Source organism: Marmota monax, unplaced genomic scaffold, assembly GCF_021218885.2.
Source record: "Marmota monax isolate L192 unplaced genomic scaffold, Marmota_monax_Labrador192_F-V1.1 WCK01_AAM20220418_F8-fsc00052, whole genome shotgun sequence".
Lineage (NCBI taxonomy): Eukaryota > Metazoa > Chordata > Mammalia > Rodentia > Sciuridae > Marmota > Marmota monax.
Window position 1 is genome coordinate 7988891 of NW_026693473.1, and position 24559 is coordinate 8013449.

The window sequence follows — 24559 nt, forward strand, 5'->3', positions numbered from 1 at the left end:
GTATTAGGTACTTCATCTTCTTTCACTCATAATAGCTCTAGAATTCAGGTACTATGACTGCCTATATTTTATAGGTAACATGATCAGAGTTCACCATATAGACTGCCCAAGGTCACACTTGAACTCAATGGAAAATCATGGATGCAAATTCAAACAATTTGAACAGCTTACTCAAGAAGAGAAAGATGAAAAACAAGACACTACTCCAGAAAACCTTGGGATGAGATTATAATCAAAAACTATTTTCAATAATATATGGTAATTATGAACATTTAGAAAAGCTAATGTACAGTGGAGCCCAACAATCATTACATAATCAAGACCTATTTTAGGAAGATTAGGAAAATGGCATCTGGAGGGTGTCAGAGAGACTTGAGTGCTGAAGTGGGAAAAGGATGTGTTGGGGTGAATCCACATACTTCCTGATGATAAGAATATACATTGAAATTGATGAAAGTGTTACTATTTGAAATAAAGACATTTTCTTCATTTTCTTTTAAGATATATATCATGTGATTCCTTGCCCCCAAAATGAAAAAGACCAAACAACTATATATTAGTGTAAGAAATGCTGTTTTCTTTGAAGTTGGCCTTGGGATCTCAGCCAAAACCCTCCTTCTTCTCTTCCACATCTTCACATTCCTTCTCCACTCAGGCTTAAGACCATCGACCTCATCATTGGTCTCTTGGCTTTAATCCACCTGGGGATGCTGATAATTATGGGGTACATAGCTACAAATGTTTATGTGTCTCATGATTTTTGGAATGACACAAACTGTAAATCACTTTTACTCATACAGGTTTTTGAGGGGTTCTCCATTTGTGCCACTTGCCTGTTGAGTGTCCTCCAGGCCATCACCCTCAGCCCCAGAAGCTCCTGCTTGGCATAGTTCAAAGATAAATCCTTACATCCGACCCTGTGCTTCATTGTGTTTCTGTGGGTCTTCTACATTTCCTTGATTGCTCACTTCTCAATCTTACTACTAACATCCCCAGTGTAACCTCACGTGTTCTTGTATTTATTGCTGAATCCTGTATTATTTTACCAATTAGTTACTTCCTCAGGCATTTATTTTCCATATTGGGTATATTCCGGGATGTCATTCTTATAGGGCTCATGGCCCTCTCTAGTGGGTACATGGTATGTCTCTTGTGCAGGCATAAGAGGCACTTCTAGCACCTTCACAACCTATCTCCAAAACTATACCCTATAGAGAAAGGGCCACCTGGACCATCTTGTTGCTCATGAGCTTTTCACCCTCATGTACTGTTTGGATTGTATTTTCTCATCCACAAGTACTGTGTCGAACAATGACCATGTTTGTCATTTTATCCAGATGATGATGTCCCTATGCCATAACCTGTCCTTCCTTGCTCCTCTGAGCACACGGAGAGTCCACAGCATCCCATGAGAGGAGGGACTAAGGAGGCTGCACAGCGGGTCCTCAGTCAACCTCCCGTGGCTTCCTATGGAAGTGGGAAACTAAGGCCCTGGAGGAGCAGAATCTGAGCTCACATTTCTGAGCTCACATTTCTGGCTTGGGAGCCCTAGGGCCTCCCTCCCTGCTGGTTCCACAGCGACCTCTGACAGGATTTCCAGACACAAGCTCTAGCCTCAAGGCCAAATGTAGGGTTTGGTAGACCATGAGAGAATGAAATAGTATGCACTAAGTATATTCTTCACAATTGTCCTAATTAATGATATAGGATGGCAGGTAAATAGCTATTGATTTGATACCTTGTATCTTTCACCTTCTTTTTAAGATCTAAATCTAGTTATATAATCTAAATTATCTATTTTTTTTTTGGTACCGGGAATTGAACCCAGGGCCACTTAACCACGGAGCCATATCCCCAGACCATTTAGAAAAAAAAAATTTTGTTGGTTTTTAAACTTGAGACAGGGTCTTGCTAAGTTGCTTAGGCCTTGCTATGTTGCTGAGATTGGCCTCTGAACTTTTGATCCTTCTGCTTCAACATCCTGAGTTGTTGAGATTATAGGTAAGCACAACCACACCCAGCTCTAAATTATGTCTTTTTAGGGGTTGTGTTAATATGTCTCTGTTATTAGTAATATCTTTTTTAAATTTTTATGATATCTTTATTTCAGCCTCATTCATCTGATTGATAATTTAGTTAGGTGGACACTTAGTTGTTTTCTCTTGGTACTTTGAAAATTTTATTTCATTATAGACTAACATCCCTTTGATGCTTTGGAAAAATATGCTATGAATTTAATAAGTTGTTTCTTCGTAGGCAATGTCTTTTACTTTTGGTTGTTATATCTCAGGGGTTCTGCAATTTTACTTTGATATGTTTGAGATTTCTTTTTTCACTGCTTGGAATTCAGTTTGCTTCCTGAATCTGAAGATTCTTATCTTTAATAAGTTCTGGAAGATTCTCAACATTCTCATCATGAGGAGCCTTTATTTCATCATGAACTGTTGTTTGATGTTACTAACAACAGAGACCTTTTGTTTTTTTCTCTCCATGAATTCTCATTAGGGATATGATAGACATTTTTAGTCTATCTCCATGTCTCTTAAATTTTTTTTCATTTTTTTCTCTGTCTCTGAACTGTTTTCAGCCTCTCAACCCACTGTAGATTGAAACCAGGGGCACATCCTGTTCTCAGTAATTTCTTTAGATCTGTCTTCCAGTTTACTAATTTTCTTTTCAATTGTGTGCAATCTGCTTTTTAACCCAAACATTGGATTTAGTTTCAGTTACTCTTTATTTCTGAAAATTCTACTTGGTTTCTTTACAAAGTTGCTTAGTCATTTTTTAAAAAATTAGTTTTGTTTCTTGTGTTTTTTAGTTCCTGTCTTATTTAATCATTTAAATAAACTTATTTTATATTCTCTAACCAGTCATTCCAACATCTATATGGACTTCGTGTCTGTTTTAATTTCTCTTGATCTGCTCATGGTGGGTTATTTCCTTGGGTGTATTATAAGCATATTTTGGGTACTTATGTTTAGCTTTTGAAATCCTCTCATCTGTGGAATTCTTTGAGAGCTGGGTTGAAGGTGCATCTATGCAGTGAGGATTTGTATTTGTTTCTTCCAGATCCTTAATTAAGCATTATCAGTTACTTTCCTGACATGAAGTTTCCTGAATTTTGCTATAAAGTGGAACTTTTAAACTTTTAAGGGAAAATTTAGTTAAGAATTCTACAGACTAATTTTTATTTTTCTGTCTATGCCAAGCCAAGGATAAAGTAAATATTCTGCATGTTCCCAGTATGTTCTTGAGGGTATAACCCCTTTGAGTTACCAAGATCACAGACCCATCTTCCTGAATAGGTCCAAGGCCTTATCTTTGCTCTCTTGTCTCCTTTACAGCCTTTAAAACCATACAGATTTCTTTGATAAGTAGGTACTCTCAATCTGAACAACCATGGTTTTTCTGCCCTGCATACCACTCTGGTTTCCTTCTTGTTTGGGTTAGTGTGAAGTTTGGAAGACTACCAAAAACATTCTTCTTCTTCTTTTTTTTTTTTTTTTTTTTTTCTGCAGGATTAGTTATGCCTTTGTAAGGATGCCCTTTTTAATCCAGTTTTTGGTGTGTTTAATAATGGGAACATTTTTCAGTTGCCATGTTGCTTCTTGGTTCTTTTCTCTAAATATGATATATCAATTGAGTTTTTTGCTCTGCCTCCTGAGATTACCTCTCTCCTTTTCCACTGTTGTCTGCCTAGTGTCCATCATGATTACTGCCTCTCTCATTCACTTGCCTTCTCCTCTTGCATCCCTATACTCTGTTCTCCAATTAGCAGTCTAGTGATCTTGAAGTATAAGCCAGATAATATCACTGCTTCACTTAAAACCTTTTAGTGGATTCTTGGAATGAATTGCAGACTTCCTACTATGGCATTCAAATTTTGTTTATTGTTCATTTGTTTGGTTTTTGGTGTTTTGGTACTGGGGATTTAACCCTGTGGCACTTAACCACTGAGCCTTTATTAATTTTTTTTTTTTTTTTTAATTTTGAGACAGGGTCTTACTGTATTGCTTAGGGCCTTGCTGAGTTGCTGAGGCTGTCCTCAAACTTGGGATCCTCCCACCTCAGCCTCCTGAACCTTTGGGATAACAGGCATGTACCACCACACTTGGCTACATAGGCTTTCTTAACTGACAATGGAAACCTATTTTCTCCTCCGGCCTGTAATGCTTTCCCTTGGATGTTTCTCATGGCTTAAAGGTCAACTCTGAAAAGAGGGCTTCTTTGGCCACTCTATCCAAAGTAATCTCCCTCAGTTTTTTCCTCATACCAGATATTAGTACTTTAATTACTCTTTTCATATTTGTAAGTTTCACAAAGACAAGGTGAGTCATGTTCACCTGTATCCCTGATGACTAATGGGTATCCCATATATTAGACACTGAAATGTGTGTTGAATACATGAATACATTCATTGACTCTGTGGAAAAAATAAAGAAGCCTTAATCTGCGAAGAGTTGGGTTTAAATCAGCAGCAAAATGTAGTAAGAATTTGTAGGTTAAAAAAAGAAATAAAAAGCAAAATGGAGAATGGATGAATTTCCAGAAATGTATTGGATCAAATATGTCAGCAATCCTCTGGCAGCTCTGACAGGATCATCAGTATGCACAACCTGACTGGAGACAGTGCAATGCTGAATTAAATGAGGAAATGGCTGTCCTTCTCAATACAAAGATCATCCCCACTCCACCCACCCAAAAAAGGCAGGGTGTGTGTTGGGGGGGGGGGGAGCAGTAATCATGATTAAACTACAACTCCCAGGATCCCCGCGCGAGCCCGCCCATTGGGAGGTTGTGCACAACTCCGTCCCCCGAGCCCAGGCTGCGGTTAGGGCGGGGCCGTGCTCTTGCCCCGCCCCCCGCCCATCGCCCTCGCCCTCCCCGAGGGTTGTGGCCACGCGCAGCGGCGGCGGTTGTTCCGCTTCCCCTCCGGCCCGGGCCGTCGCCATTGCCGAAGGCTCCCAACCTCCACTCCCTGGCGCCGCCGGGCTCGGTAGCAGCCCGGCCAAGTTTACCAGTGTCTGTGCTCCCGCGCGGCTCCTCCCGCCCCGCCGCGCTGTCCTGCCCGGCTCTCCACTCCTAGCACCGCGCGCTCGCCCGGGGCAGCTCCGCAGCCCGCCAGGAGCTCGGACCGAGGCGCCTCGCCGGGGCGGGGACCTTTCCTCCCCTGGGGTAAGTGTGCAGACAGGCCCGCTGGTCCCGGACGCGGGCCGTCGCCCTCTTCCCTCCCTTCTCCGCGGCCTGGCTGATGGGAGCGGCCTGGGACTCGGACCTGCCCCGCGAGGTCCGGGAAGTTGCCACCTGCGAGCTGGGGGCCCCGACTCCTGGGGCGGTGGCTCATTGTCTGCTCCCTGGGGCTGTTTTCTTCTCGGCTTTAGCCCGAAATGGGAAGCTTGCTGGGCTGCCAGGGCTCGCTCTTCCTGGACCCAGCCCTGTTCTGATTGTGGCTCTACCCTTGGTCTTGCCTTCCCTCGCGTTTCACCCTCTCCTTTTTTTTCGGTTTACTATCGCTGGACGGGACCTCTCGGGGTTCGTTCCTTGATTTTTTTCCCCCTCTTTATCTCAGCTCCACCTTGCTATCTCTGATCGCTGCAGTTTCACTGCTCAGGATTGTTGTCCCAGTTCTTAACTCTTCTCAACTGTAAGCTCTTTTTGCTCTAGTCCACATTAGTAGAAACAGTTTACCCGGGAGTTGAGGGCCTCTGCTTAAGAATAGAATTTTCGGATCTTCTCACAGTGTTGTTTGATCTTCTGCCAGGAGGTGAATATTTGCTTCTTTAGGTAACTTAGGTGAAGTCGAGATTGGCTTTTCACCATGTTTGGCTTTCTTTGAAACAGACGCGCATGCACGCATAAGACGTTGCCACAAATTCCTCGGTGTACTCAACCTTTTGACTGATTGTTTAAAGATATAGTCACCCGAAGAACTGAAGTGTCTAGAGTAATTGCCATTGTCAGTTGGTGTAAGTTTGCCCCCATCCAAATATTTTTAATGGGAATAACTGAGTAGTGTGAGCATGATTTGTTGCCCCTTTGATAATAACCAACTCCCATTAATATAATCTTAGTGCAAGTGATCTGTAATTTTTCTGTTTTATTTTTTAAACTTTATAAAAAGACAATCAAAATGGTTAGGCCTAAAATTAGACTACGACGAACTGTATTTTGGATCAAGGTTGTGCACGTCACGTTTTTTCCCCTGCTGTGTTGACTCTTCCGCTCTTATAAGTAGGCAGGATATTGAAATGTACAAGAATTTGCTCTGGGGGTTTTGCTTTTGTAGGGTTGTCCAAAAGAATAGCATTAAATAAGTTAGGTCGGGATGAAGGCGGTGAACAGTAATTTTTAAAGCAGGTTAAAACTTGTCAGCTTTGCCAGAAGTTTGTATGGCTATGTAAAACATTCATGTTCGCTCCTCCATGAGTGAAAGACTTTTTCATGTTAGAGATATTGATTTAAGGCAATTCTTATTCTTTCACCCTTGGCTTTTAAGTCTTTCTAGCTATTAATTAGCTAAGAACACTGATTTACATTATGGAAACTGAACCTGGGTGTTCGCCTATAATATATGTAGGTCTTAATCTGACTTTCAGATTTTGGTGAAAGAGGTTGACCTAAATTCAGTGTGTTTTGTTTTCACTAAATAGCCCACTGTTACCTTTCTCTCCAACAGGCTCTGGAAAAATAGCTTAGTACTAGCTTCAATACTGTCATCATTTATACCAAATGATTAGTTGTCTGTAATTTATCGGATGCCTTGTTGGCCTGAGGGATTGAGGTGTAGAAATGTAGCAGTGTGAAACTTGTTCTGTTGATACCAACTTCTCTGCCACTTATTTCTATAAACTGTTTTGTTTGTTTTATATTTGTTTTGAGCTGATGTCTCACTGTGTTGTTCAGACTGGCCTCTTAACTCTGGGCTGGAGCCATCCTGCTGCCTCAGCCTTTGGTGCACTGAAACTACAGGCAAAACTCACCCTGCTCTCCAGCCACAAAAACAGATAATTTGTATTAAGACTTCCATGGTTATTTCACTTCCATTAGAGTCTTGATTCCAGGTTTGCCATCATTCAGAAAGAGTGTTATTATTTTGGCCTTGGTGACACTTAATGCCAGTGTTGCAAACTCAGACTCATAAAGTGACTGTTGAGTTTGTAGTGGTATATGTCTACTAAAACATGTGGTGCTTTGATCTTCATGATAGGTTTCCATGTAGACATGGCTAACAGTTTAGTTTGTATTTCTTTTCAATTATGTTTTAAAAGAGGGAACTTAGAATTTGTTCTGATAGCTGAGCATAAACTTTCAATTTTACTTTTTTAAAAAATGAGAGAACTTGTATAAGTAGCCAAGGATAAAATAAACAGGTACTGATAAATTTTTCCTGTCTTTAATCTGTCAGTATTGGTTATTTCAATAATGGTGTTCATGTATACATTTCTTTTGGCTTCCTGAATTTTCTGTTTTTGATTAAACTGGGCCATGTGCAAGAATCAAGTCCTCAGGGATCTGATCATTTTATCAAAACCCTTTCCAGTTAGAGGGTTAATTAAATACAGACTAATCAGAGGGAGGGTGTTAAGTTACTTGGAATTTGTTCTTATGAGTTCTTACTTGTATCCTTTTTCCTTTCCATAAGTAGGGAGGAGGGAAATAACCCCCATTGCCTCAAATACTAATAGTTTTCTTCCAATCAAAATAGTTTCACTACTGATTCTTAGATCACTAGCTGATTATAGTCTGATCATTCATTCAAGATTCTAGAGTTCAAGTCTTTTATCTGTGTGGTATCTCATACTGGTATGTACTCCTTATATCCTAAGCACTTACGAATTGGAGGCCTGGATTTGAATCTTGGCTCCTCCTCTTCTTGATACTGGGTAAGATACACCTTTTTTTGTTTGTTTCTTTTTTTTTTTTTTATTATTAGTTGTTCAAAACATTACAAAGCTCTTGACATATCATATTTCATACATTTGATTCAAGCAGATTATGAACTCCCATTTTTACCCCGTATACATATTGCAGATTTACATCGGTTCCACATCCACTTTTTTACATACTGCCATACTAGTAGTGTCTGTTGTGTTCTGCTGCCCTTCCTATCCTCTACTATCCCCCCTCCCCTCCCCTCCCCTCTCCTCCCATCTTCTCTCTCTACCCCATCTACTGTAATTCATTTCTCTCTCTTGTTTTTTTCCCCCCTTTCCCCTCACTTTCTCTTATATGTAATTTTGTATAACAATGAGGGTCTCCTTCCTTTACCATGCAATTTCCCTTCTCTCTCTCTTTCCCTCCCCCCTCTCGACCCTGTTTAATGGTGATCTTCTCATGCTCTTCCTCCCAAGATACACTTTCTTTTCAAAACTTCGTTTTCTTATTTATAATATGGGGATAATAATATAATAATATAATATTAATTTCATAGAGCTGTTTATGCCAGTTTAGACAATGAAGATAAAATACTTAGCAATTGCAGGGATTAAGGTGTGCACCACTGGGCCCAGCAGTCATAATTAAATTTAAAAATTATCTTTCAGGAGAATAAAGTTAATTTTACATGAGAAAAAATAAAATACTTCTACTTTTGAAATAAAATACAGTTTTTTTTGAAAATAGTTTTTCTAACGTAAAAGGATGCATATTTCTTATGAAAAATTTGGAAATAGTGAAAACAATTAACAGGACAAAATCATCTTAATCTCAGCTGTCAGAGATAACCTTAATAATAGACTAGAAATGTGTATTTTTCTCTTATTTTTAAAATAAATTCAAAAGTAGTACATGCTCATTATGAAAAGTTCAAACAAGTTGATTAATTAAACAGTTAAAATTATTCCTTCCTCACTTTCTAGTCATATTCTTTAGAGGTATCCACCCACTATTAAAAATATTATTTAAGCATTGGTGTCACATGTTGTATATTTTTTACATCTATTTTAAAATTAAAAAAAAACCTGATCATTGTGTATTATTTTCCATATTAATATGAATAGTTGCACTTCATCTTTTTGTTTTTGATAATCAGGAAATAGATGCTCCATTATATGGTAGTAATTAATTAATTTTATTTGCAGTACTAGAGCGGTCGATCCCAGGAACATTCTATCACTGGGCTATATACATCCTCAACCCTTTTTATTATTTTTTAAAATTGTGAGACAGTGTCTCACTAATTACCAAGCTGGCCTGGAACTTGCAATCCTGCTGCCTCAGCTTCCCAAGTAGCTGGAATTGACAGACGTGTGCCACCATACCAGCATCTGGTAGTTACTTTAATTATTCATAATCATTTGTTTGTTTTGAACAACTAAAACTAGAGCCTTAATGCACTTCCTCATGTCTTTGTGCATACACATTTGTGCATTTCCATAAAGATAATTTTTTAAACGTGCATTTTAAGATTTGGTAGATTCTAAATTGCCTTCCCAAAAGACTTTACCAATACTTTCTTATTCATATTTCCTTATTGAATTGTAGTTCTTTACACACAATAGGTATTGTATTAGTCCTTTACGTAATAGGTATTAATTCGTTACTAAGATTGTTGGGGTGGGGGTGTAGTTTAGTATTGGTAGGAGCACTTGCCTAGCATGCTCAAGATCCTGGATTCCATCACCAGCGCTGCAAACAAAAAATTCTTCCCCATCCACCTTTATAAAGCACATTCTTCTATATTATGGTACTTTTAATAATTGTTGTTGGTTATTTATTTATTTATTTATTTTTGGTACTGGGGATCGAGCCCAGAGGTGCTTTGTTTATCTTTGAGCAACATCCATCCCCCCCTCCTTTTTGAGATAAGATCTCACTAAATTGCTGAAATTGGTCTTGAACTTTCAATCCTCCTGCCTCAAGACTCCACAGTTGCTGGGATTATAGGCCTATGTCACCATGCCCACAGTAATTGTTTGAATCCTCGTCCTTCTGTTATGTTGTTGTTGTTCATGGTAGGGATAAGAGAGCTTAAAATAGTTTTTTACAGAAATAAAATATAGGTGTAAAAGTGTTTTAGGACTGTGGTGTGAAAATTAGTATTATTATAGGGATTGGAGGAGGAAATATATATTTTTTATTGTAAACATCACATTTGCTAAAAGGGAAAATGCCCCTTTTTGACCCCTGCTTCTCATCTACCTGATTAATCCTCACCTTTCAAGTCTCAATTTTTGTGTGTAGCTTTGAGAATATTTCTGATCTCACCATGATTTAGATATTATATATTTTATCTTAACATGTTAACACATAATCTTTATGTTCTCTGTGTTGAAAGCATGAGTTACTCATTTAGAAATAAGAGTTATTTCTCATTTGGGGCATTTTTTTAGTTGTAGATGGACACAATACCTTTATTTAATTAATTTATTTTTATGTGGTATTGAGGATCGAACTCGGTGCTTCATGTGTGCAGGGCAAGCACACTACCTCTGAGCTATTATAATCCCAGCCCAGTTTGGTGCACTTTTGAATTCTTCCTTAACTTCTTTCTGATCAAGCTATTACATTGGTAATTTGTTTTTTCATGTAAACATTTAAAAGTTTCTCAAAAGATAGAAGGTTTTACACTCAAAATACAAATTAAAGTATAATTTAGCTTTAAAAAATTCCTATTTCTTTAAATTCTGAGATTATATAAAAATTTTAATCTTATGAATGAGCAAATTGTTCTATAATAAAAGCAAGCAATAGAGATGGGGAAAGCATTTAGACAAAATCTTAGGTGCTCTAAAGAGCAAATTACTAAAGAGTTGGCAGTTAGATTGACAGATATAATAGTGGCAATCAGCTAAATTTTTGATAAAGTTTCTGTATTGTAAATTCTTTTCAAACCTTGTAGTCTTCTTGTTAAAGATTTGGAAAAAGTAAGGTTTAAAAGAAATTACCTCTTATATTACCTGTAGATAACTACTGTTGATACTTAGGTGTGTTTCTTGCCAGTAGTTTTTCCTCCTTTTATTTATGCGTGTATTATACTTTATTTTTATAAAATCAGAATAATTTTGAATAATTGACTTTCTTTTTTACTTAATGATGGATCTTGAACATTTCACTCTGTTCTCCTTTAAAAACTGTTTAAAAATTATTTTGGTTTACCTGACTTTTCATTGTGGGGTTGTACCTTAATTTCACTAGGTGATAGTTTTTCTTTTAACTTTTTTTTTTTTCTGGTACTGGAGATTGAATTTAGGGGTGATTTACCACTGAGCAATATTCCCATCCTTTTTTATTTTGATACAAGGTCTTGTTAAGTTGCCCAGGCTAGTCTTGAAATTTAGATTTCTTTCACTTTAATCTCCTCAGTTGCTGGGGTTACAGGTTTGTGCTACCATGCCTAGCTTCTTTTTAACTATTGATAGGAGTATTTTATACTAAAAATTTCTGTTAACTATAGGTATCCCGTAGGTCATAGATTGTGAGGATCCAAAATTCTACTCATGTTAGTCATGAATAAATAATTTATTGAAAGGATGGATGAGAATCTTATACAAATTTAGTTTTATTAAGAGTAGGCAAAAGCTGGGCATGGTGGCTGTCATTTGTAATACCAGCAATTTGGGAGACTCAGGCAGTAGAATCACAAGTTTGAGTCTGAGGCCAGCCTGGGCAATTTAGCAAGACCCTGTCCCCCCCCCCCCCCCAAAAAAAAAAAAAAAAAGCACTGGTGGTAGAGCACCTTGGATTTAATCCCTAGTACTTCTGGTGTTACTTATATTATTTAGGAGTCACTACAAATGAGTTATTTTTGAAAATTTAATTTTCCCTGGTCAGTGTTTTTAGATTTTCACATTTATTATTGTATAAGTTTTTGTAATATTTTTTGTCATTAAGATCTTTTATTAGCAATTTCATTATTTTTTTATTTGATCCTTGATTTCTGCTTTTCTCTTTATTTACAGTTGTTCTTTCTTTTTGTTATATTTTTTCTAATCTAATGAATTTTCAGTTCCTTTTAAAAATAAAAAGTTTTAAAACTCTTAATTTGCCTCTTGAGTACAGCTTTGGCTGCACTCTGTAATTTTATATAAATGATGTTCTATTCAGTACATTCCAAACAGTTGATAGTTCCAGTTTTTTTTTTTTTTTTTTTTTTTTTTTTGTTGTTGTTGTTGTTGTTCTTTGCTTGTTTTTATGTGTTTGGTATGTTCTGTTCTGCAAAGCTCCAAACAAGTTGCTATGCAATAAGTATGTGTTTATCGAGTGTATTTCTTTTAATTCTAATTTTTAAAATTCTGGGTGTATGTTAACCAATAGACTTTGTTATATATAACAGCAGTTTTAGGTTCACAGCAAAACTGAATACAGATCAGAGTTCCCATATATCTCATGCTCCCTTCCCTCAAGCCTCCTCAACATTAGCCTCATGTACCAGAGTAGTTCTTTGAATCAACATTGACATGTCATTATCATCCAAAGTCCATAATTTACATTAGGGTTCACTGTTTGTGTTGTGCATTCTATGGGTTTTGACATATGTATAATGACACTTATTCACCCTTATAGTATCATACAGAATAATTTCCCTTCCTCAAAATTCTCTGTTCATCTCTCCTTTCCCCAAACCCTTGGCAGCCAGTAATCATTTTACTGTTTCTATTGTTTTTCCTTTTCCGGAATGCCATATAGTTGGAATCACACATTGTGTAATTTTCAACTTGGTTTCTTTCCTTTGCGATATGCATTTTAAGTTTCTCTATGTCTTTTCATGACTTGATTGCTCATTTCTTTCTAACACATCCATTGTCTGGGTTTACCACAGTCTATTTATTTATTTTATATTATTATAATTTTTAATATCTTTATTTATTTATTTTTATGTGGTCTTGGGGATCGAACCCAGGGCCTTGTCTGTGTTAGGCGAGCACTCTACCACTGAGCCACAACCCCAGCCCCTATTATTATTATTTAAAAAAAAATTTTTTTAGTTATAGTTGGACACAACTACATTTATTTTATTTATATACATTTTTATGTGGTGCTGAGGATTGAGCCCACGGCCTTACATGCGCGAGGCGAGTGCTCTACTGCTGAGCCCCAACCCCGCCCTTACCACTGTCTATTTATTCATGCAATTAATTATTGAAGGACATTTTGGTTGCTTCCAAGTTGTGCAATTAGGAATGAGGCTGCTATACAATATCCATTTCTATGGTTTTTTTCCCTCAGTTTTTCAATGTGGCATAAAATACACTTCAGAAAATTTACCTTTTTAACCATTTTTAAGTGTATAATACAGTGGTATTAAATATGTTCATAATAATGGGTGACTATTACCACCATTGATCTCTATAACTCTTTTCATATTGTAAAACTAACCATATCCACTAAACATAAACTCTCCATTCTACTTCCTGTCTCTTATAATTTTGACTATTCATATAACTGGAATCATCTAGTATTTGCCTTTTTGTGACTGGCTTATAGCATGTTTAAAAATCATTTCTTTTTCTGAGGCTGAATAATATTTCATTGTATGTGTATACCATATTTTAATTACCCATTTATCTATCAGTGGAAACTTGGATTGCTTCTACATTTTACCTGTTGTTAATAATGCTGCTATGAACATAGATGTACAAGTATCTCTTTGATACTATATTTTCCAAAGTGGAATTGCTTGGGCGTATGGTAAATCTATTTTTAAGTTTTTTGAGGAACCACCAAATTGTTTTCCACACTGGCTATACTTACATTTCCACCAACAATACAGGAAAGTTCTGGTTTCTCTATATCCTTGCTACACTTTTTATTCGCCCCTTCCAATTTTAAATAGTAGCTATTCTGATGGGTATATGTTGTCTCATGGTAGTTTTGATTTGCAGTGCCCTAATGATTAGTGGCATTCAACATCTTTTCATGTGCTTATTGCCGTATGTATGTATTCTTCAGAGTAATGTTTGTTCAGGTTCTTGCATATAGGTTTTTGTGTGGACATAAGTTTTCAACTGATTTGGGTAAATATCAAGGAACATGATTACTGGATTGTATAGTAAGAATACTTTTAGTTTCGTAAGAAATCCAAAGCAGCTATACACCATTTTGCATTCCTACCAGCAATGAATGAGAATTCCTGTTTCCCCATCTTCTTGCCAGCATGCTGTTACCAGTGGTTTAGATTTTAGCCATTCAGGTGTATGTGAAGTAATAACATTAGTTCTTAAATTTTCAGTTCCCCAATGATTTATGATGTTCAGTATCTTTTCATATGCTTTGCCATCTATATATTTTTCTTTTCTTTTTTTCTATTTCTTTATAAGTGTACCGATCTATTATTTGTGTCATTGTTCTTTTTTTTTTTTTTGTACTGGGGATTGAACCCAGGGGCACTTTATCTCTGAGCTACATCCCAAGTCCCTTTTATTCATTCATTTATATTTGGAGACAGAGTCTCACTAATTTGCTGAGACTGGTCTTGAACTTGTGATTCTCCTGCCTCACCTTCTCAAATTGCTGGGATTATAGGCATGTACCGCTTGCACCAGCTATCATCTTTGGTGAGTTTATCTAATCAGATCTTTTGCCCATTTTTTAAAATTGAGTTCTCGTTTTCCTGTTGCTGAAGAGTTCTTTGTAAATTTTGGGAAATAGTCCTTTTTTGTGTATTTTTTTCTCCACGTGTGGCTTATCTTCTCGTCCTTTGACTCTGATGAGTTTTTCATACATTTTGATGGCAGTATTTGGTGCAGGTATAAGTTCTATGCCGCTTAAGATCTTTGTTATGGATTATACTTTATCAACAAAAATTGTGTTGCTTAATATTTTTGCATCTTATATTTTGTCTTAAATTCCCATCTACTTTCTTTGTCCTGCATGCTACTAAAGTTTATCTTTTCTTGCAATTTTGTTTTTGTTGTGTCTCTTTTTAAATTACATGTGGACTATCTTTATTTTAGTCCAAAATGGATACTTAAGACATTCATGCTTATTGTCATAATGATTGCTGGCTTTCTGATGTTTACTTAATGTTTTCTTTTTTGTTATTATTTTTGCTGTTGCTTTGTTTTTATTTTTAAATTTATGTTGAATATATGTAATAAAATTATCATCTCTGCCATTTTCAAGTCTTTGGTGTGAAGTACTTTTACATTGTAATGCAGCCATCACCATTATTCATCTCTCAAATGTTTTTCATCTTCCTCAGCTGAAACTTTGTGCTTACTAAACACTGCCCATTCCTTCCTACTGCTAACCTGTAGTGTCCTACCTCTAATCTATTTTCTGTCTTTATGATTTTCATAAAAGTGGCATCATACATTAATTGTCCCTTTCTGTCTGGTTTATTTTGGGTAGCATGTTTTCAGGGCTCATCCATGTCATAGTATATGTTTGTACTTCATTCCTTTTTGAGGCTGAGTAATATATATTCCGTTGTGTGTATATGCCACATTTTGTTTATCCGTTCATCTGTTGGTGTTTTCTGTTTTCATAACTTTGTTCTATTTACAAAACTATGTGAGTTATTCTTGGTTTGCTTTTATTTAAAATATTTGGAATGCATAAATTCTGTATTTAAAGTATACTAGTTTAAGTGAATTCAAATTTGTTCTAAATTGAAAAAAATTAAACATTTCTGATTTGTCTGAAAAAGAATTATTTTGATTCTCCCTTTATTTGAAGACTAGTTTTTTTCCCTAGACCCTCTTCATTTCATCCTCTTATGCCTTCCAGGATGAGCTTGGGACCCAGGATATCGTTAAAATATTTTTTGTATTTAGTATTTTTAACTTCATCTTCTTTCAGGACTTTTGTCTTAGTAATTACAGTCAGTGCTAACACATTATTTAAACTGTATTTAGGTGGATTGTCAGTTTTCTAGGTTTCAAATTTAAATTGATTGATCATATATATCACCTATCATACATTTTAAAAAATTGTTTTTTTTTTAGTTACACATGACAGAAAATCCATTTTTTTAGAATTATATGTACATGGACTATATCTTACTCTAATTAGGGCCCCAGTCGTGTGGATGTGCATGCTGATAGGATTCACTGTATGTTGTACATTTTCATATGTTATATATTTTCAACTAATATTATAGTAGGAATACTTGGAAGCCATGCATAAAATTATCAAGTCATTGACTTCCTCAGAAATTCTGTCAGTGTTGTTCTGTGTCAACTTGCATTAATCATTTGTTTCAGGCTGTCCCTTCCCCCATTCGTTCTTTTTCCTGTGCCATGATGGTGGTAGGAATTTTCCTTTTTCTTTTTATTGAAGTATTTCAACAGATCATGTCTTGTAAATGTTCACTATTGTTGCCTGAAATACTAGTTTTCTCCTGATTGACATACTTTTTTTTTTTTAAATTTCCAGAAATACCTTTGGTTGTTACTTTTGTTTCAGTTGTTCTTTTTCTTCCTTGAAATCATTGTAATTGTGGGCTATGGCTGTGGCTCACTGGTAGAGTACTTGCCTAGCATGTGTGAGGCACTGGGTTCGATTCTGAGCACCACATATAAACAAATAAAGTTCCATCAATAAATAATAAAAATGTTGTTTTTTTTTTAAAGAAAACATTGTAATTGTTAAGTTGGCTCATCATTTCTGTCCTCTTTGTGAGCTACTCAAATGTTTGCCCTTATTATCACCTTTGATTTTCATTTTTTATCTTCAGTATTGATTTTATTTCTGCTATTGCAGTTTTAATTTTTTGCATCCTTTTAAAATTTATCCTCTCTTTTTCCTTCTCCTCCTCCTTCCTCATGTTTTGCCTCATGAGTTTGTAGTCCTTTTCTGCCTCAGCATCCCTGGTAGCTGGGATTATAGGTGTATGCACATGGCCCCCTTTTCTTCTTAAATTATTTTCATTTCATCTTGGTCTTTTATTTCAATATACACCTGTTTTATAAAGTTTGCCTAATGTTGGGAAGTTAGTTGGTTTGGGGCCCTGCTTCCATGTGAAGAGTAATCTTTCTTCTTCCTTGTGCTGATTTATTTTTTTGTTGGGATCATTGTATTTTTTTTCCTGCCTATTCATCACTGAATAATAATTGTGCATTTGTTAGAAATGTTTGTGGGTTCTTCTTGCCTTTGCAGTTGACTGTGGTTCTGGATGAAACTTTTGCTTATGTGTATGTTGAGAGTTAAAAACACAACCTATCGCCTGATTCCCAATGAATAATGGGCATTCGTCTAATATGCAGTTCTAGTTAGGGTAATGGGATCTTATCAAAGTGTTTCTATCCGGGTAACTCTGAACTGACATAATACATAAAAATCTTTGGTTTCTAGAATGTGCTACACTAAGAGTTCTTCCTGGTTCTAGCTGGTGTAAGGTTAGAATCAAAGCAATTGTGTTACACTTTACTTTTTTGATTATGCCTCTGAGGAAGCGATGTGTTTGTCAGTCCAGGTTTCTGCTCTTATACAGCTCTGCCTGAACCTTACATATACACAAACACTTAGATATTTCTTATTTGTTTTCTGGAACATGCATGCCATTCTAAAGTATGTAGAAAAATCAGAGAAGATAAGGAACTCTGGTTGCTACAAGAACTGCCTCTGCATAATGGTGGATGTTTTGACTAGTTTGTTCCTTTGAGAGTGACATTGAGTCTCTAAATAAAGGGATGGCTAGTGCAGAGGGACAAGGTATCTTCCTATCTTCTTTTAGGCAGAGGGTTGAACTTCATTTTATGAGGCAGAACATGGTTGGTTCATGAGTCTTTTTCAGTTAAGTTTTAATGACCTTATAGCTAGTGGGAATACTCAGAGGTCTGGTATAAATTGTGTTCATTGAAATCTGGGACAGACTAAATGAGTGACTTTGATTTGATACCATTGTTCACTAGAATGAGTCTGTTCCTTTTTTTCTTGCACATGTAAGCACATACTCTACCACTGAACTACACCTGCAACTCTGTTCCAGTTTTTAAGACTTAGATTACCACTTAAGTAAACAAATTGTTCTTTATTTTTTTAAGACATAGATTACCACTTAAGTAATCAAATCAGTCTTTTTTTAAAATATATTTTTAGTTGTTGATAGACTTTTAGTTTATTTATTTATATGCAGTGCTGAGAATCAACCCAGTGCCTCACACATGCCAGGCAAGTGCTCCTGCTGAGCTACAGCCCCAGCCTCTCAAATCAATCTTGACCTTCATCTTTCACTAAAAGATTTCACCTGAGATTGAAAATTATCACTTTAACAGGGAAAAGTTATCTTGTCCCAATTTGTGTATATTTGATATTCACTTCATGTATTTATTGCTCTTCCTGTGCCCTCACCCATTTTTCTTTTTTTTATATTGGAGATTTAACCCAGTGTACCCTTTACCACTGACCTATATATCCTACTCCTGTTTTGAGACAGGGTCTCATTAAGTTGCAGGGCCTTGCTAAGTTGCTGAGGCTGACCTTGAACTTGTGATTCTCCTGTTTCAGCCTTGTGAGTTGCTGGGATCACAAACATGCACCACCACTCCTGGCCCTTTTTCATTTTTTAGTTGTAGATAGATGGACACAATACCTTTATTTAATTAATTAATTTATTTATGGGGTGCTGAGGATCAAATTCAGTGCTTTCTACATGCAAGGTGAGACTACCACTCTCAGCTACAACCCAGCCCACATTTTTCCATTTTGAATTGCCATTCGGGAGTTTGTGGCTAAACTTAGACAAGCTAGACTTAATAGTGTTTAACGCATTTCTTCTTTCTACATTTTTTAGTAGTCTTTGTTGTTATTTGCCTGTTCTCTCCCCATTCTCTACTGTACAGATAGTACTAAAGCATTTTCTGAGCCTCATCAATTTAGTTTCATCATGCTTGGTCATGTTTCACTTTTTAGTGTGGTGATGGAGCAGAGGCCAAAGGAAAGAAGCAAAAAATAAATAAAAAATAAAGATCACATCTGAATTACACAATTTCTTTACTCCTGCATTTTCTCTATATACAGAGACCTCTCTTTGCCTGGCAGATTCCTTCCCATCTTTCAAAAGCCAATCTGATTTCTTTGTCTATTTACTTATTTATTTACTTACTTACCTATTTATCTATCTATCTATTTATTTACTTATTTTCTTTTTCTTTTTTGTACTGGGGATTGAACCCAGGGCTTCAGGCATGCTAGGCAAGAACTCTACCACTGAGCGACATCCCCAGCCCTATGGGTTTTCTTCCATTGGATTTCTTTGATCTCTTTCAGCTCTTACTTCATTGCTGAGTGTTATATGTTGCTCTTTTCCCCCTGACTGACCTCAAAACCAAGACTAACTTTTTATTTTATTTTGTAGTATGAGGCCTTGTACCTTGTGAACAACACCCCTGAACTATCAACCCTTTATTTCCTTTTTTCTTTTTTTAAATTTTTTATTTATTTATTTTTTATTAGTTGCTCAAAACATTACAATTATCTTGACATATCATACATTTGATTCAAAGTGGGGTGTGAATTCTTATTTTTCCACGTGTACAGATTGCAGTATCACATTGGTTTTACAGCGTCGTTTATACATACAGCCATACTAGCGACTATTGTATTCTGCTACCCTTTCTAACCCCCCTCCCCTGCCCTCCCCTCCCATCACCTCTCTTTACCCACTCTACTGTGAGACTTTTTTCTCTCTCTCTTTTTTTAAATTTTATGTGGAGACAGTGTCTCCCTAAGTTGCCATGGCTGCCCTTAACCTTGTGATCCTCCTGCCTCAGCCTCTGGAATAGCTAAGATTATAGGTTTACACTATAATGTCCAACTAAGATTCAAGTCTTTGATCTCTCATACCTGTTACATTTTAGGCACCAGAGAAATATTTGAGGGCTGGGGATATAGCTCAGTTGGTAGAGTGCTTGCCTCTCATGCACAAGGCCCTGGGTTCAAATTCCCAGCACCACACACACACACACACACACACACACATACACACACACACAAAATATTTGAATGAATGAATGAATTAGGAAAAACTTAAGAATTCTTATTATTTCCCCCTAAATATGTTTTTTTTTTAATTTTATTGTTTCTTATTCTAGTGTGGAAATGGGAAGAAAGCAGGACTCTCTGTTTGAGGTTTTTATAATGATCACATACTACTTTTTCAGAACAAAAACAAGCTGGGCACAGTGGCACACACCTGTAATCCTAGCAGCTCAGGAGGCTGAGGCAGGAGTATTGTGAGTTCAAAGCAGCCTCAGCAAATTAGTGAGGCCCTAAGTAACTTAGCAAGACCTGTCTCAAAATAAAATGGGCTGAGGATGTGGCTCAGTGGGTAAGCGACCCTGGGTTCAATCCCTGATACCAAAAACAAGCAAACAAAAAGAATATAAACAACATTCCTCAACTTCTAGGTGCTCCCAGTTGCCCAGTACCTACAATTTTCTGGGCCCATTCAGCATAGTCTTTATTTGCTACTATTTGCTACCATATGCAAGATTATCCTTACTGTCTCACAAGCTAGGTTATACTTATTGTTCCTCCTACCTGGAATCCTATCTTCTGGTTAGGAATATGATCTCTTATAAATACCAAGGGATACTTGTGTTGAAATTGAATAGTGAGAATTTAGACTATTTAATGTCCTGGTCTCTTCTTGAACATATGATTATTAAGGTGTGAGGTTTCTGGATCTGTTTTATCAAAAGTTAGAACAATTAATTAAATGTCCCATTTCCATTTAATTGTCCTCACTTTCTAGAATAGTGACCTTCAAGAAGATAGTGAATGTGTGTGTCTTCTTGTTTTCTGGACCTTCATTACTCTAAAGAAGAAGAAACCCTTTAATACTTATGCCTTCACAAACAAAATCTGTTAATTCACCAATTTATTTGTTCAACAAATAATAACTCATTGCTTACTCTGGCCTGGGCACAATGCTGTGTATTAATAGAATGGTCAACCAGATAATTCACTGAGTCTGTGCTCTCAGAGTTTATACCATAATTAGAGAAGACACATTTGTTCATCGAGATGAATGTTAAGATAAAGGAAATAGCTAGGCAAGGTGATATAAGCCTGTAAGAGGCTTGGGAGGTTGAGGCAGGAGGATTGCAAGTTCAAAGCCAGCCTCAGCAAGTTAGCAAGGTCCTAAGCAACTTAGTGAGAACCTGCCTCAAAATAAAAAACAAACAAGGCTGGGGATGTGGCTTAGTGGTTAAGCATCCCTGTGTTCAATCCCCAGTACCAAAAAATAAATTAAAAAAAAAAGGGACTGGAGATGTCAAAGGTTGAGTGCCCCTGCATGCAGTCCCCTTTAAGAAGAAGAACAAGGGCTGGGGTTTGTGGCTCAGTGGTAGAGCACTCGCCTAGCATGCGAAGCCCTGGATTCGATCCTCAGCATCACATATAAATAGATAAATAAAGATATTGTGTCCAACTACAACTAAAAAATAAATATTAAAAAAGAACGAAAGTTACTAGCAAAAATAAATAATCCAGACAGCAGTTTTTGTTTTTTAAAATGATGACTGCTGTCAGCCTTCTTTTCACATGAAGTATAATAGCATAGAATGTAGGAGACACAGCTAAGATATCATGAAAGTGATTCTATTTCTGAACATAGTAAAAACTATAAGTGGTTTTGTCACCTTCAAAAGTAATCCCATTGAAAAGCCATGTGGTTATTCCAGTGATGCTTCCATTTCTTCAAATCATTTAAAAAAACTCTTTGAATTGCTCTTGGACCGTAATTTTGTTTTCTTTTTTTGGTAGCAGAGATTGGACCCAAGGGCGCTTAAGCACTGAGCCACATTTCCAGCCCTTTTTATATTTTATTTTGAGACAGGGTCTCACTAATTTGCTGAAGCTGGCTTTGAACCTGGGATCCTCCTGCCTCAGCCTCCCGAGTCTCTGGGATTATAGGAGGGCACCACTATGCCTGGCCCTGTTAGAGTATCTACTTCACCAGAGACAAACTCATCATCTCTGCCTCAGTGTCCATCTTAACTTTGATGTGTCTGCCTCCCAATACTTGCTTTCTTTTCCTCAAAAACTCACTTAAAAATTTTAAGACTTGAGATATAATTCAGAGGAGATCAGGCACATTCAGGGTGGTATGGTTATAAACAGGACTGAGATATAATTCATATGTGATAAAGTTCACCATTTAAGGTGAATTTTTGTGCGTGTGTGTATATATTCACAAGATTGTACAATCATCACCACTAATTCCAGAATATTTGAATCACCTCAAAGAGAAACTCCCATTCAAGAATAGGGAGTTTAGGGGTATTCAAGAATACCCCTAAACAAGCACTAATCTGTTTTTATCTTTAAATTTACCTATTTGGACATATATATTCAATATGTGGTCTTTTGTGACTGGTTTCTTTCACTTAGTACAATGTTTCCAAGGGCCATCCTTCTTGTAGCATGAATCAATACTTCCTTTCTTTTTTCCCCCTTTTAGTGCTAGGGATGGAACCTTGGGCCTCCCACGTATTAGGTAAGCACTCTGCCATTGAGCTATACCCTAAGCCATTTTCAATTTTTATTTTGAGACAGTCTTCCTAAGTTGCCCAAAAGACCTCAGACTTGTCATAATCCTACCTCAGCCTCTTGAGTAACTGTAATTACAACCATGCCCAGCTTTCATTCCTTTTATTATCCAAATAATATTTCCATAGTATGAATAACATTGCATTTCATGGATCTTTTCATCAGTTATTGGATATTAAGGTTGTTTTTTTTTCTTTCTTTTTTTAACCGTTATGAACAATATTGCTACGAACATTTATGTACAGGTATTATCTTTCTGAAAAGTTTGTTAGATAAGTTATACAGCTAAAATTCGTATATTTTAAAACCAAAAGTAGAAAGCTTCTCATACTATTCCATTTATGAGGTTTAGCATTGTCAATTTATTTTCTGGTGAAGATTCTGAAACAAAGTGGGTTATTATTTGTTTATAGTGCCTTTAAACTAATGAAGGTCTGTGGGCTATTTTTGCATCATTATTTGAATTAAAAGTTTATAAACATTTGTTGAAAGTATTATGTTGTATATAGATGCAGAGAAGTATGGAAGGTGTTCCTTGCCAGCCAGTTAGTATTCTTTTTTAAAAAATTCCATTTTGAGACAGGGTCTTGCCAAGTTATGAGGCTGACCTTGAACTTGGATCCTCCTGCCTCAGCCTTCCAAGTTATTAGAATTACTGGTGTGTTCTGCCTCACCTGGCAGTTAATAATTTTGTAGAAAGAAAGAAGTAAAGTTAGAAAGCAGATGATCAACATTAAAGGAAGTGTGTAACTATCATATTGATGGATGGGACTGTATCATTCCAGGTCTAGTCCAAAGCGATTTGAACATGAAAAGAACGATTGACTGACTTTTAACAGGGGAATGGGAGGATTATGAAGAATTAGCTAGTAAAATGTAAATAGAACATAAGAAATTAAGAAGTAAGAAATAAAAGAACTCAGGAATGACAAAAGCAGTGGCTACCACCACCAGGGTTGAGATAGAGCACCCAGAGACAAGCCCTCCCTCCTTCTAGTGCTAAGCTCTGAACCTTGTGGGAGAGCTTATGGTTGTGGATCACTGTAATAGCAGAGAAATCTCTGCCATTTAGTGGTTTTGTGTTGGCCATAGTTGCTGGACATTTGCCTGTAGGATGTCATGGAAAGCTGTTCACAGTTAACTCTGCTACAAAACTGCACAAGAGGGGTAGGTGGGAATAGGCTGCTGGAATGGGGCTCCACCTGAACTGGGTGCTGCTGGCCACCTTGTTCTATTGGAGTCTGACACTGGAGGAACCACTTGTCTCTGAGGAGTTTGGTGGAACCAGGAAGTAAAATTCTTTTTTCCCTGAAATGTCTCCAGCGCCCTCTACTGACAAAACTTATTATTGTGCTATCTGGCCAAAGAAAAATACAGGCCCTTTTCCATTTTCAGAGTAGGCCAAAAGGATGATGTGGAATTGAGAGGCATTAGATTAGTAATCAGCATAGGAATGGCATTAAGTGCTGTAGGATCTCAGAGGCGTAGAGATCATGTCAGGTTATGGCAATAAAGGAATAAGCAGTGTTTGAGAGAACTTGTAAGATGAATAGATTGGTTTTTTGAAATTAAAGATAACTTACTGTTTTTCCTCAAAAAAGGAAAAGCATTCCGCTCCATTGTCTACAGGGAGATATCCAGTGTTAATCACTCAATAAAATGTGGCCAGTTAGTGGGTATGGTGTGGTGGGAAAGCTTTCTACGATGGTGCTTACTGCTGCTTTTGTGTCTTTGTTTACATAAAAAAAAATGTTATTGAGATGCTAAATTTCATAAAGGAATACTCTGAGGAGCTTTCTGTCTTTTGCTTTTGAAACTATATGAAGTTTATTTGCAGAATTTTTCTAACAAATTTGTCAAATAGAAAATAAGTATTGTTTTGGTGTTTTTCAGGTGATCATTAAGAAGAGATTTTCTTTTCTTTTTCTTTCCCAGGGATTGAATCCAGGGGCACTTAACCACTGAGCCACATCCCCCAGCCTTTTTCTGTATTTTTATTTAGAGACAGGGTCTCACTGAGTTTCTAAGTGCCTTGTAAAGTTGCTGAGGCTAGCTTTGAATTCAGCGATCTTCCTGCCTCAGCCTCCTGAGGCGCTGGGATTACAGGCATGCACCACTGCAT

At 36.8% G+C, this 24559-nt stretch overlaps 1 protein-coding gene across 1 annotated transcript in view; it reads left to right on the forward strand.

Moving 5' to 3' along the window:
- Positions 1-5040: 5040 nt before the first annotated feature.
- Positions 5041-24559, forward strand: part of Pak2 (p21 (RAC1) activated kinase 2) — a 74447-nt gene continuing 54928 nt past the window's right edge. The window contains exon 1 of the mRNA XM_046457932.2: positions 5041-5175. The gene's annotated coding sequence lies outside the window, so the exon portion shown is untranslated. The remainder of the gene's footprint in view (positions 5176-24559) is intronic.